The sequence below is a fragment of the Triturus cristatus genome, chromosome 3_1, assembly GCF_964204655.1.
Source record: "Triturus cristatus chromosome 3_1, aTriCri1.1, whole genome shotgun sequence".
Lineage (NCBI taxonomy): Eukaryota > Metazoa > Chordata > Amphibia > Caudata > Salamandridae > Triturus > Triturus cristatus.
This window is the reverse complement of record NC_140583.1, coordinates 301,669,814-301,685,411: the sequence shown is the minus strand read 5'-3', so window position 1 is coordinate 301,685,411 and position 15,598 is coordinate 301,669,814.

The following is a 15,598-nucleotide window of genomic DNA, read 5'->3' as shown; positions in this document are numbered from 1 at the left end:
AATGAGACACGGTGAGTCAGATGAGTGGTTAACCGGAAAGACCACGAGCGGTCTTCCGTTACTTTATTTATACCCTCGAGGCGAGCCCGCCTCGAGGGGTGGAGGATGCATGTGTGGATGTATACATTGTTTCGTAGAGGCCGAGTGGCTCTCTACATCCCTCCAACATTTTAGACAGTGCCACCCATTTGAGAGTCTTTTTCACGGTGAGGGACATACACAGTCTCTGAGTCTCTGGCTGGGAGCTGGGTTACTTCGCAGCCTGGACCCCACTCCCCTGCTGGACACTTCTCTCTCGCCTCGCCCACGGGGGCCAGCCTCTTCTCCTCGAGTCTGATTCTCTTGCTGGTTGGTTGTAGCTTGTCCTGAGACTCCTGGTGAAATGTCTCCCCTCCGCTGTGGAGACGCTCTCTCCGGGGTGGCCGCTCGCTCAGGGAAACCATCCTGCTCCTCTCCTGCTTCTTCAGTTGATTGTTCAGCAGCCAGTTCTCCTTCGACTCTCTTGAAGTACGATGCGTTTCTTGTCACCCTCACATCGCCTCTACTGGCCGTTATCATTGTCCCTTTCGTTGATAGCACCGTCCACACTTCTGGTTCAAAAGGTGTCCGGAACTTCCATCCCGGGTGGCGGTCTTTCACTATGACCTTGTCTCCAACCACTATGTGATGTTCGCGGGCCCTAAGGTGTTCTCTGGCTTTGTTGTTCGTTAGCTCCCTTCTCCCTTGCACCACGTCATCATCCCGTGTCGGTGGACTCCAGGACGGGTCCGTAGGTATTCCATCTCGCGGGGCTTCCTTAAACAGGAGATGGGTTGGGGCGCACTTCGTTGTGCAGTGCGGGGTGTGTCGATATGCGTCAAGGAACTTGATCAGTGCCGCTTCCGCGTCCTGTCCCTGCTCGACGGCGATGCGAAGGGCTCTGTTCAGCGTGCGCATCAGTCTCTCGACATCCCCGTTCGCCTGCGGCCACAAGGGGGTTATCCGCCTGTGCCGGATCGCCCGCTTTGCCAAGTATTCTCTAAACTCCTGGCCTTGGAAGGGTGGCCCATTGTCCGATCGAATTACCTTCGGGTTTCCCCAACATGGCGAAGGTCCTCTCTAGAGCCTTCCGGATGTGTTGAAACGACGTGGACTCCACCACTTCCACCACCGGGAACTTCGTGTACGCATCCACTATTACCAACATCTGTCTCCCATCCGGGAAGCTGCCGAAGTCTACGCTCACGTTGTACCACGGGTGAGGACACGGCTCTTCCGTGATGACCGGTGTTGACGGTGGATCCCCTCCAGTGATCGTGCACGCTCGGCACTTCCGTACCAGTTCCTCAGCCTTTACGTCCATGGCTGGGAACCAAACTTTGTTCCTGAGGCGTGCTTTGGTCTTCGCCATCCCCTGATGGCCTTCGTGTGCCAGGCGTAAGCACCGCTCCTGTAGTATTCTCGGGACGACCAGCAGATGTCCTCGTAGCACCGTGCCACATTCCCCAACGCTCAGCTCATGGCGGACTTGCCCCATTTGCTGCTGGGCGTGCTTCTCTTCCCCTGTGAGCACCTGGTTGCCTTCCAGAAACCTCTTCCAATTGTGGGACGCCAGGGCCTCTTTGACTTTAGTCAACGTTTCGTCCTGGTCCGTGGCATGGCCAACCTCCTCCAAGGTCATTGCATCAGGGCATGCGTCTCGGCCGATCATTTTCACGTAGGCTTCGGAGTATTGAACGTCTGCAGGGACGCCCGCTGGGGGAAGGTCTTCAGGGTGTCGGGACAGGTAATCGGCAGGGTTGTGCGCTCCTGGACGGAAGATGACCGTGAACCGGTATTGTTGCAGTTGGGCTGCCCACCGTTCAATCCGGGGCGGAGCCAGCCGTGTGGTGCCTCCAAATAGTGGGACTAGCGGTTTGTGGTCCGTGATCACATTAAAATCCTGTCCGAACAAATACAAATGAAAATGTTGGCAGGCCCACTTGATCGCTAGAGCCTCCCTTTCGATCTGTGCATACCGCGTTTCTGTGTCTGACAGTGCCCGACTGGCGTATGCGACTGGCTTCCACGTGCCTTTCTCATGCTCCTGGAGCAACACTGCCCCGAGACCCACCGGACTGGCGTCCAGAACAAGCTCAGTCGGCCTCCCTGGGCGGAAATATGCCATGACCGTCTTGTCTTGCAGAGCCGCCTTGATCCTCACGAATGCCGTATTAGCTTCTACTGTCTATAGCCAGGGCTGATCGCTTCTCGTGAGGACACGGAGGGGTTCTGACAACGCAGCTAGGTTTGGGATGAACCTCCCACAGTATGTCGCCATCCCGAGGAAGCTCCTCACCTCGGTTGGTGATTTGGGTATGCTCGCCGACCTCAGGGCGATCGCCTTCTTTGGGTCCACCTTCAGGCCTTCCCGTGTAAACGTGTAGCCAAAGAAGTCGATGGACTCTTGGTAGAATACACACTTCTCCTTGTGCAGCGTGAGGCCATGGTCTCTGAGCCGTTGGAGTGTGGCTCTCAGCTGGGCATGGTGATCCTCCAGTGTACATGAGAACACGAGGATATCATCGCTTAGGTTTATCACTCCTGTCAGGCCAGACAGGGTCTCCTTGATGGCATTCTGGAATACCTCCGCAGCCGAAGATACCCCGAAGCTGAGGCGTTTGTACCTTCTAAGGCCCACATGTGTCGCAAACGTCGTGATGTACCTGCTGCTTGGTTCCAGCTCCAACTGATGGTACCCCGCGTTGAGGTCCAGTTTCGAAAACCATTTGGCGCCATTAAGGTCCGCCACAATATCGTCCATGGTAGGTGTTACATGGAGCTCTCTCTTAACTGCTGCATTGGGTAACCTCATGTTAACACACAGTCTGATCGCTCCGGGCTGTTTTGGTTTTGGGGCGACCACCAGCGGGGACACCCAGGGTGTGGGACCCGTAACCTTCTTGATGACATCCAGTGCTTCGAGCTTTGCCAGTTCTGCTTCAACCTGGGGCCGCAGGTTGTAGGGTACTCTCCGGTGTCGCAGGGCAACCGGTTTGACCGTGGGGTCTGTGTGAAGTCTGAATTGCTTTCCTTTCAGCTTCCCCAACCCCTTGAACAGTTCCGGGAACTCCCTCAGTATGTCTTCTGCGTGCGCTTCGTGCACCTCGTTCGTGAAGAACACCAGACCCAAGTCTTCGGCCGTGTGGCAGCTTAAGAGGGTACCTTTTTTTCCTTCCGTCACGTGAAACCGCGCCACGATGGTGAGGGAGCCGCTGGCGACTGTAGTCTCAAAAGTGCATCTCAGGGGAAGGGGGTCGACTCCTCCATATGCATATATCCTTGCTTTGGTCGGTAGTAGAGGAGGTCTGCATTCCAGGGTGTCGAATTGCTGGGAGTCCATGACATTCACTGTCGCCCCAGTATCAATGAGCGCCTGCAGATTGGTGTCCAGTATTCTGACCGAGCACATAGGCGGCGGCCTCCGTCGGCTTGCTGACTGGCCCACAAAGGACACGTAGTAGATCTCGTCATCCTCATCTTCCAGATCGAGGTTGTGGTGGTGCGGCTCTTCCCTTTCTGTTCCATCCGGCTCCGCAATGGACAATTGTCTGACTCTCTGTGTGAAGCCTCTTGGTCTCCTCGGGGCAGGTCATGGCTGGGTGCTGCGACAGACCTTTGCGTAGTGATTCATTCTCCCGCAGCGGGAGCATTCACGCCCTTTTGCTCCACACGTGGCTGTGGGGGGGTGCTCCTCCCCGCAGTTTCCACACGGACCCCCAGGCGGCAGTCGTGCTCTTGCAGGCGCGGGCGTTGGTCGCCTCCGGATCACGTCTACGCGCTCCTCCTTGACCTGAGGAGCCCTGGCGGCGGTCTGCGTTGGAGCAGGTTTGTGTAGGGCCGCAGCCATTTCCTCTGCCCTGACGTCCGAGAGTTCATGAGACCTGGCCAGCACCAGGATCTGATACAGCGTGATGCCTGGCTGGCGCAGTATCAGTTTCCGGAGCAGTGTCGACTTACATCCGAGTATGATCTGACTCTGTATCTCTTCTCTTTGATCTGCAAACTCTCAGGTAGCTGCCAACTTCCGCAGGCGCGCATGGAACATATCGATAGACTCATCTTCTAACTGGAGGGACCGTCGGAACTTGAATTTTTCAAAGTCCAGGTTCAGCTGCGGGTCGAAGTGTCGGTTGAGGGCCGCCACCGCGGCCCGTGTTCGGAAGGGTTTCGAAGAGATCATATATCTCGGGCCCTCCATAAAAGATCAGCAGGGAGCGCTTCACTGTGCCATCCGTCTCACGGGTCCCCGTGAAATAGTTGTTGAGCTGACCGACCCATGCCCTCCATCGGGGCGCAGCAGTGGCCGGGTCCGCCATCTCGCTGAACGGTGGGAGCGGGTTAACTGTAGCGTGGTGGTGGCGCGGGTCGGCGGCTTGTCCTCCCCCTCCAGCCGGGGCCGCTTGTTGGGGCGGCGCTGCCTCCGGAAGGTGGCGGGTTGCTCATGGCGGTCAGCACACGCGATTTAGCCGGCTGGGTGGGCGAGCAGCTGAGGGAACGCGGGGCGCGTGGCAGGCGTACTCACTCCGTCCCTGGACGTTTCGCCGATTCCGCCGCGTCGTTTGTCACCAGGCCGGTGACGTTCAGCATCTGCAGGAACCTCCTGGCAGCCGAAAGGAGCCGTTGTCGTTGCCAATGCTTGATGAATGACAACAGTGGTGCTGCCAGTGCTTGTTGGCCCACTCGATCTTCTGGGGTTTGCTGCTGCCACTCCTTTGCTGGCACGTGCTTGGAGCTGTCAGTGTTCGATCGTTTATTGTTCAGGGAGCTGCCAATGCTTGTTTGTGTGTGGTTTGTTTTTTTATTTTTTTTTGGAACTGCCAATGATATCCACTCGTCAGGGCCACGTGGTCCGGCCGCCGTTCCCGGGACACCGGGAGACACATACCGTTGTAGCGATGCGGAGCCTCCGCTCCGTGGTCCTTTGGGCGGGGCCCTCATGGCACTCCGAGGGCCTCGTGGGAGGAGGATGACCCTCATCGCCTCTACTGGCCGTTATCATTGTCCCTTTCGTTGATAGCACCGTCCACACTTCTGGTTCAAAAGGTGTCCGGAACTTCCATCCCGGGTGGCGGTCTTTCACTATGACCTTGTCTCCAACCACTATGTGATGTTCGCGGGCCCTAAGGTGTTCTCTGGCTTTGTTGTTCGTTAGCTCCCTTCTCCCTTGCACCACGTCATCATCCCGTGTCGGTGGACTCCAGGACGGGTCCGTAGGTATTCCATCTCGCGGGGCTTCCTTAAACAGGAGATGGGTTGGGGCGCACTTCGTTGTGCAGTGCGGGGTGTGTCGATATGCGTCAAGGAACTTGATCAGTGCCGCTTCCGCGTCCTGTCCCTGCTCGACGGCGATGCGAAGGGCTCTGTTCAGCGTGCGCATCAGTCTCTCGACATCCCCGTTCGCCTGCAGCCACAAGGGGGTTATCCGCCTGTGCCGGATCGCCCGCTTTGCCAAGTATTCTCTAAACTCCTGGCCTTGGAAGGGTGGCCCATTGTCCGATCGAATTACCTTCGGGTTTCCCCAACATGGCGAAGGTCCTCTCTAGAGCCTTCCGGATGTGTTGAAACGACGTGGACTCCACCACTTCCACCACCGGGAACTTCGTGTACGCGTCCACTATTACCAACATCTGTCTCCCATCCGGGAAGCTGCCGAAGTCTACGCTCACGTTGTACCACGGGTGAGGACACGGCTCTTCCGTGATGACCGGTGTTGACGGTGGATCCCCTCCAGTGATCGTGCACGCTCGGCACTTCCGTACCAGTTCCTCAGCCTTTACGTCCATGGCTGGGAACCAAACCTTGTTCCTGAGGCGTGCTTTGGTCTTCGCCATCCCCTGATGGCCTTCGTGTGCCAGGCGTAAGCACCGCTCCTGTAGTATTCTCGGGACGACCAGCAGATGTCCTCGTAGCACCGTGCCACATTCCCCAACGCTCAGCTCATGGCGGACTTGCCCCATTTGCTGCTGGGCGTGCTTCTCTTCCCCTGTGAGCACCTGGTTGCCTTCCAGAAACCTCTTCCAATTGTGGGACGCCAGGGCCTCTTTGACTTTAGTCAACGTTTCGTCCTGGTCCGTGGCATGGCCAACCTCCTCCAAGGTCATTGCATCAGGGCATGCGTCTCGGCCGATCATTTTCACGTAGGCTTCGGAGTATTGAACGTCTGCAGGGACGCCCGCTGGGGGAAGGTCTTCAGGGTGTCGGGACAGGTAATCGGCAGGGTTGTGCGCTCCTGGACGGAAGATGACCGTGAACCGGTATTGTTGCAGTTGGGCTGCCCACCGTTCAATCCGGGGCGGAGCCAGCCGTGTGGTGCCTCCAAATAGTGGGACTAGCGGTTTGTGGTCCGTGATCACATTAAAATCCTGTCCGAACAAATACAAATGAAAATGTTGGCAGGCCCACTTGATCGCTAGAGCCTCCCTTTCGATCTGTGCATACCGCGTTTCTGTGTCTGACAGTGCCCGACTGGCGTATGCGACTGGCTTCCACGTGCCTTTCTCATGCTCCTGGAGCAACACTGCCCCGAGACCCACCGGACTGGCGTCCACAACAAGCTCAGTCGGCCTCCCTGGGCGGAAATATGCCATGACCGTCTTGTCTTGCAGAGCCGCCTTGATCCTCACGAATGCCGTATTAGCTTCTACTGTCCATAGCCAGGGCTGATCGCTTCTCGTGAGGACACGGAGGGGTTCTGACAACGCAGCTAGGTTTGGGATGAACCTCCCACAGTATGTCGCCATCCCGAGGAAGCTCCTCACCTCGGTTGGTGATTTGGGTATGCTCGCCGACCTCAGGGCGATCGCCTTCTTTGGGTCCACCTTCAGGCCTTCCCGTGTAAACGTGTAGCCAAAGAAGTCGATGGACTCTTGGTAGAATACACACTTCTCCTTGTGCAGCGTGAGGCCATGGTCTCTGAGCCGTTGGAGTGTGGCTCTCAGCTGGGCATGGTGATCCTCCAGTGTACATGAGAACACGAGGATATCATCGCTTAGGTTTATCACTCCTGTCAGGCCAGACAGGGTCTCCTTGATGGCATTCTGGAATACCTCCGCAGCCGAAGATACCCCGAAGCTGAGGCGTTTGTACCTTCTAAGGCCCACATGTGTCGCAAACGTCGTGATGTACCTGCTGCTCGGTTCCAGCTCCAACTGATGGTACCCCGCGTTGTGGTCCAGTTTCGAAAACCATTTGCCGCCATTAAGGTCCGCCACAATATCGTCCATGGTAGGTGTTACATGGAGCTCTCTCTTAACTGCTGCATTGGGTAACCTCATGTCAACACACAGTCTGATCGCTCCGGGCTGTTTTGGTTTTGGGGTGACCACCAGCGGGGACACCCAGGGTGTGGGACCCGTAACCTTCTCGATGACATTCAGTGCTTCGAGCTTTGCCAGTTCTGCTTCAACCTGGGGCCGCAGGTTGTAGGGTACTCTCCGGTGTCGCAGGGCAACCGGTGTGACCGTGGGGTCTATGTGAAGTCTGAATTGCTTTCCTTTCAGCTTCCCCAACCCCTTGAACAGTTCCGGGAACTCCCTCAGTATGTCTTCTGCGTGCGCTTCGTGCACCTCGTTCGTAAAGAACACCAGACCCAAGTCTTCGGCCGTGTGGCAGCTTAAGAGGGTACCTTTTTTTCCTTCCGTCACGTGAAACCGCGCCACGATGGTGAGGGAGCCGCTGGCGACTGTAGTCTCAAAAGTGCATCTCAGGGGAAGGGGGTCGACTCCTCCATATGCATATATCCTTGCTTTGGTCGGTAGTAGAGGAGGTCTGCGTTCCAGGGCGTCGAATTGCTGGGAGTCCATGACATTCACTGTCGCCCCAGTATCAATGAGCGCCTGCAGATTGGTGTCCAGTATTCTGACCGAGCACATAGGCGGCGGCCTCCGTCGGCTTGCTGACTGGCCCACAAAGGACACGTAGTAGATCTCGTCATCCTCATCTTCCAGATCGAGGTTGTGGTGGTGCGGCTCTTCCCTTTCTGTTCCATCCGGCTCCGCAATGGACAATTGTCTGACTCTCTGTGTGAAGCCTCTTGGTCTCCTCGGGGCAGGTCGTGGCTGGGTGCTGCGACAGACCTTTGCGTAGTGATTCATTCTCCCGCAGCGGGAGCATTCACGCCCTTTTGCTCCACACGTGGCTGTGGGGGGGTGCTCCTCCCCGCAGTTTCCACACGGACCCCCAGGCGGCAGTCGTGCTCTTGCAGGCGCGGGCGTTGGTCGCCTCCGGATCACGTCTACGCGCTCCTCCTTGACCTGAGGAGCCCTGGCGGCGGTCTGCGTTGGAGCAGGTTTGTGTAGGGCCGCAGCCATTTCCTCTGCCCTGACGTCCGAGAGTTCATGAGACCTGGCCAGCACCAGGATCTGATACAGCGTGATGCCTGGCTGGCGCAGTATCAGTTTCCGGAGCAGTGTCGACTTACATCCGAGTATGATCTGACTCTGTATCTCTTCTCTTTGATCTGCAAACTCTCAGGTAGCTGCCAACTTCCGCAGGCGCGCATGGAACATATCGATAGACTCATCTTCTAACTGACAAGGGACCGTCGGACCTTGAATTTTTTAAAGTCCAGGTTCAGCTGCGGGTCGAAGTGTCGGTTGAGGGCCGCCACCGCGGCCCGTGTTCGGAAGGGTTTCGAAGAGATCATATATCTCGGGCCCTCCATAAAAGATCAGCAGGGAGCGCTTCACTGTGCCATCCGTCTCACGGGTCCCCGTGAAATAGTTGTTGAGCTGACCGACCCATGCCCTCCATCGGGGCGCAGCAGTGGCCGGGTCCGCCATCTTGCTGAACGGTGGGAGCGGGTTAACTGTAGCGTGGTGGTGGCGCGGGTCGGCGGCTTGTCCTCCCCCTCCAGCCGGGGCCGCTTGTTGGGGCGGCGCTGCCTCCGGAAGGTGGCGGGTTGCTCATGGCGGTCAGCACACGCGATTTAGCCGGCTGGGTGGGTGAGCAGCTGAGGGAACGCGGGGCGCGTGGCAGGCGTACTCACTCCGTCCCTGGACGTTTCGCCGATTCCGCCGCGTCGTTTGTCACCAGGCCGGTGACGTTCAGCATCTGCAGGAACCTCCTGGCAGCCGAAAGGAGCCGTTGTCGTTGCCAATGCTTGATGAATGACAACAGTGGTGCTGCCAGTGCTTGTTGGCCCACTCGACCTTCTGGGGGCTTGCTGCTGCCACTCCTTTGCTGGCAGGTGCTTGGAGCTGTCAGTGTTCGATCGTTTATTGTTCAGGGAGCTGCCAATGCTTTTTTGTGTGTGGTTTGTTTTTTTATTTTTTTTTGGAACTGCCAATGATATCCACTCGTCAGGGCCACGTGGTCCGGCCGCCGTTCCCGGGACACCGGGAGACACATACCGTTGTAGCGATGCGGAGCCTCCGCTCCGTGGTCCTTGGGGCGGGGCCCTCACGGCACTCCGAGGGCCTCGTGGGAGGAGGACGACCCTTGCGAGGAAGCGCTTCCAGGGCCGCGCCGGCTGCGCCAGTGACGCGTCTCCGAGGCGTATGCTCACCAGGAGACACGCGTGGGCAGCGCAGATGGGCCGGCACAGCAGGAATTCCTCCGACCAGCAGCGCGACCGGCCGAGAGCGCCGGCAGCGATGGAGCGTCTCGGGTGGGCTCCGATGATGCCGCGGGGCAGCCGCACGGGCTGACGGCACGCAGCGGGACTTCCGGCCTCGTCGCCAATGTGGTGGCCCTGTGGAGGCCACGTACTCGAGGACACTTCGTCTGTAATGAGACACGGTGAGTCAGATGAGTGGTTAACCGGAAAGATCACGAGCGGTCTTCCGTTACTTTATTTATACCCTCGAGGCGAGCCCGCCTCGAGGGGTGGAGGATGCATGTGTGGATGTATACATTGTTTCGTAGAGGCCGAGTAGTGGCTCTCTACAACGGGGAATGCCGCCATTTTACCACACTTGACAAATGACTGCAGCGCTTGTGCTGCGGAAATGTGCACTTCATCTTCATACACCACAGCGTTCTGTTCTGAACGAAAATTACAAACCACACAATACAACTTCAGCGAGAACGAATTGGAGACAATATGTTCGCAACCAGATTCATGCATAGCAAGAGTGTCAGCCTGCAAAGGCAGGTGCCACATGTCGCTTTTTTTCTTAACGCCCGAAGACCCCCCAGGTTGAAAGAGCATGTTGCCCACATACAAATGATTCCCACAGGATCCGAATGCTGGGCTAAAGGTTATTAGATGTGAAAACAATTTCAGCTTATGCCAGTTGCATTATGGAACTAGGCATGTGGTATATTAATTTAACTAATATAATTTATTTAAAGAACCCCTATGCTGAAATTGTGTGTAAATGTGATTTCTATCACAGAAGGAGGAAATAGTTTAAACAAAAGATTATGGGGCATATTATCAAGGACCGGCGTTAAAAGCGGCAATAATTTTAACGCCGGTCCATGATAATATGTCCCTAAATTGGAAAGTAGAAACATGGTCAGGTCGTTTTGGGTGATATCATATGGAGCAAAATGATCAGTTCATTTTGGCTGCCTTGCTAGCATGATGCTGGTAACTCTTGGAGAAGTTAAGGATGTGAGATGAACAATATTTTGGGTGTAAATATTAGTGACTCGAATAGTATTCGTAATTATGATGGTAATTCTTAAACAGATTATTGGCATAAGTTTAGCACATAATAAATACTATTTATTAAAAAAAAATACTAAGGTGTGTGTGCGCTGAATCTAGCAGTTCAGGATGAGGCCCCTCTATGTTTACCCTTTGAGATTGTTTGACAGGTCTGTCAGCACCTCTTTGCTTCTGTAAGTACAACTCAAAGAAATGGGGGGTGCAAAAATATCTGTTTGTTTTACTTTTTTCAGAAAAGGGATCAGTCACCTTTAGATTAAGATTCAATACTGGCAGGGGGATATATGCTGTGGTGGAAATGGGACAAGATGTTTTCAATGTATTAACTGTAAATCTGAAAACTGTATTTTATAAAACCGATGACAAGCTCTGAGGAAAGGGGTTTCGGGCAGCAAACTTCAAAAGGACCGATATTGATAGAAACATCACAGACCATTGTTAGCAATTCAAAAATCAAAGAAAACAGAAACTTGAATTCTACCTACACAAAAAATAGAAAAATGCTTTAAAATTGTCTGAAAGACTGGAACCTGAAGGGCATGTGAGACAGGGTGAAGGTTCGCCGGTAGTGTTTGGCCGCAGTTTGGCAACTGACCCTTGCCTAATGCTTCGGTAGGAACTGAGAAGATGGTTTTATTTAGATAGATTTCATGCAGACTGCCTAGGAAAATAGATATTTAAGTTGCAAAACAAGCCAGTGTTTGGGGTATATGGATTTGCATGCAATGCAAGGACCCTTAAACACGGTGGCAGTTTGAACTGTAAAACATCACTTATTCTCATTCGCCTGCAACTCAAAGACATCAACGCCTGCCCTGAAGACATCAACGCCTGCCCTGAAGACATCAACCCCTCCCCTAAAGACATCAACCCCTGCCCTGAAGACATCAACCCCTGCCCTGAAGACATCAACGCCTGCCCTGAAGACATCAGCGCCTGCCCTGAAGACATCAACCCCTGCCCTGAAGACATCAACGCCTGCCCTGAAGACATCAACGCCTGCCCTGAAGACATCAACGCCTGCCCTGAAGACATCAACCCCTGCCCTGAAGACGCCTGCCCTGAAGACATCAGCGCCTGCCCTGAAGACATCAACGCCTGCCCTGAAGACATCAGCGCCTGCCCTGAAGACATCAACGCCTGCCCTGAAGACATCAACCCCTGCCCTGAAGACATCAGCGCCTGCCCTGAAAACATCAACCCTTGCCCTGAAGACATCAACGCCTGCCCTGAAGACATCAACCCCTGCCCTGAAGACATCAACCCCTGCCCTGAAGACATCAACCCCTGCCCTGAAGACATCAACGCCTGCCCTGAAGACATCAGCGCCTGCCCTGAAGACATCAGCGCCTGCCCTGAAGACATCAACGCCTGCCCTGAAGACATCAACGCCTGCCCTGCTACCAGAGCATCTGCTCTTGGCCCTTTTAAGTTCTCAATCTACAAGGCCTTCATCAATTAGATTATCTCCGCATTCAGTTTATTCTCTCACCTCCATGCTCACGACATACAAACATTTTTTTTTCTTTCCTACACTCCCACCTCTTGCCAGGCATCACAGACTGCTTCCCTGCAGTCAGACGTTGAATGACATTATAGTCCCTCATGCTGAATTCCTCTAAAATCGAGGTTCAATTAGTTTGCTCCACAACAGCACCAATTTTATTACTGACTTGATCTAATTTTCTTCCGACTGTCTGACATTTGCCCCCGTGGACGGAAACTTCAGTTGTTTTCTGGCCATCCATGAAATGCACCCCATTTCCAGTCACTGAATGTACACTCATATGACCAATTATACCATTTAGCATAGCCAAATCACTAATCCACTCATTAGAATTTGGAACATTAGAAACATTTAAACAGTTTGGTTGGTGTCCCACAAAATACTGCTTCGCTCTTACAGACAAGACCATAAACGTTGCTGCCCGAACTCCCTGTAACTTACCTTACCAATCCCCCACCTCCACATACCACCACAAAACCAGCTGCTCATCTCCAAGGTCCGGGCCTTACACAAGTTGAACAAGACCTGTGTTTTTTTATTTAAATAAAGGTCCGGCTCCAAACTACATGTTGGTTATCATATCCCGATAACCACCTTCTCAAAATCTGAGCTCCACCAACCACAACCTTATAGATACACCTCAGTCACTGTGCACGAACTCAAAGTTACGACCCACACACCCTCTAGGCCCTCTGTACTGAAACTTTATACTTCCAGTCATCACTTCTATAGAGTAATTCAAACCAGCACAGAAACGTCACTACCTGAAAAAGAGAGTGACTGTTCCCCACGCCGTGGAAAATATGAATTTTTAGGTGTTAATCAAATGTGTGTTTTCACCAATCCCAATGACATGCCGCCATAGTGCAAGTACTATTACATATTAACCATGTAAAGTGATGTCAAACATTTCTGATTGAAATATTGCTGCTGTCAAATTCAACAAAATAAAAAAGGAAATAAAAATAATAAACCAGTGCAGTGAGGATAGTGCTGGGAAGTAGCACCACCTTCTCAATTCTATAATCACTGATGAACTCTGTGTTTAATGGGTTAAGCTATGCAGGGATATTAAATGTGAGTTATCTTAAGCTAGACTGACTGACTGAGCATTTATACAGCGCATTGTTACCCCTCTGGGGTGTCCTGGCACTAGCGGGCAGGTAGCTAGGGCCTGAACAGATGGGTTTAATATCAGACTAAGCAACTTTGAGAACAAGTATTTGCAATGCAATAGGTCTCGCATTACTGAATGTTTGAGCTATTGTTGTTGCATTAGTATTAGCAATGCCAATAGCTCAAACTTTAATAATGCGAGACCTACTGCATTGCAAATGCTTGTTTAAAACTCGCATGGGCGATGGTTGCACCCCATTAGTAACAGTTTAAAACCCACGTATAGAAATAAGCAACAGAAAGATGAACAGTCCAGCTTAGCAAAGGGCGTCCACTGCCCAGCAACATGTGTCTCTGCATTTTTTGTAACTTTTGACCGGTTTGAGCTAGAAACATTTTTTTGAAACTGCAGATTATGGGCAGATGATGGATTACGCGGCAAATGTGGAAAATCAATAACTATGCAAAAATTGCAGCGGCCGCACAATCACATAATTCCAATGGCCTTGTCAATAGCTAAACCAACCCAGCCATAGGAGCTATAATCCAAGATGCCGCTGTGCAGGGCCTCACCAAAGAAGTTAGAAGAGACAGCACCAGCTCAAATTAACCCTATCATTATTCTGTGCCATACTACAACAGTTCAACTAAACCTCCAGCGACTGTATAGCACGATACCCCAGCATTATTCCACTATAGTACAACATAACCGATTTACAAAGAGGCATAATTTCAGGTTGAACCTCACAAGAAGCCATTTGTTTCTTGTTTGTCTTTTAAGATGTGGACAATCCGACACCAGCCTATAGATGAGGGGGGCAACAAACGACATCCAGTTGAGCAACCAGTTGCCGAATTTTCGCTGCGCTACAAAACTTAACAGAACAAACGTCTTCAATTGAGAAGTTGCTGGGGACTGGAAATTTAATTACACCGTCCAAAAAGCACCAGATTTCACTTATCTGTATCTTTTGACGATTATTCACCTTAAACAAAAGCTACAGAACGACGATCGATTTGAAATATGCGTATCAATTGTATTCTATAATTCTTGAGTCTTTGGGAACACCATTCAGGGGTCAACTGTTAAATTTATGATAGTCCTGAAGATGGTCTCATGGAGAAATGCATAGAGACTGAAACATCGAAATTCACACTCTCTTCTGGAAAATAATGTACAATGTGAAGAAGTGTTTACAATAGTGACATTAAAGGATTATACAGTTGCATTTATTTTCCTCTTGTTACATTGTTTGTATAACTGTGCAGTACCCTTGATAAGTTTCAAAAGATAAAAACCTTTTTCTATATATACCCGTGTTTTGAATATTTATTGTTTTGTGATTGGTTCATTGGTTCTTATGTCCTCACAAGGAACAAAAATATTTCTTAGTTAAAATACATTTGAATAATATCTCTCTGGCGAGTTTATCAATAATTCTTGCAGTTTAAAATATATATCAAATGCAACAGAACAGAGTATTCCAAATAAATCCCTTGAAGGCGCCTTTTACCCGTTCAATAGATGGTTCTGCGGCCCCTCACCTTGCTTTGGAAAAGACAGTACTGATTTCTGCAACCCCTCCCTGAAAACTCTACCGCAGCCTCTGGTGAAACAGCGGTTCTGAAGTAGAGGATCACACAAGCTCAAAAAAGTGAAGCTAGGACAGCGGGGCGACTCGGAGTCACTGAAGGAAAACTGTACTATGTAAAAAAGCAGATGGGTGCTCACGACACGTGGGAGCCCGTCAAGTGACAACACGTCAAGTGTGGGGAAGAGTCTGCTGTAGGTATCCCTTGGCCCCACCCCAGCATGTGCAAGAGGAGGCAGACGGGGGCGTGAAACAGGAGCTGCATTCATTATCGTGTTACCAGCATTGACTGAAGACATCCGTGGTGAGAGCGCACCCCCACCCCACCAAAGGAATCCTACATCATTTAAAAAAAGAAATCATCATTATTCAGGTAACCTCTCACCTTTTCAAAACGCAGACACATTTCAGAAGAAAACACAGATTACACATTTCGTAAGCAAACCACCTCGCCCCGCCCCCATTGCTAAAGCAACTTTTGGGAGCGTGTTCTGGCTTTGTAAACAAGGTGAACAGCACGATTTAAATCAGTGGTGCGCGCGCACCACAGAGGAGCAGGAATCGAAATTAGTGGTGCACGCGCATCACAGAGGAGCTGGTGCGAGGGAGCCTGTCGTCTGTGCCGCGGAGATGCGTGTAACAGACACCGATGGGAATGGGCTGAGCAAAGGCGGGACATGCGCCCGCCTTTGCCCAATTGCGTGCCTTTTTAAAAAAAAAGAAAAAAGCACGCTAAAGCCAATGGCA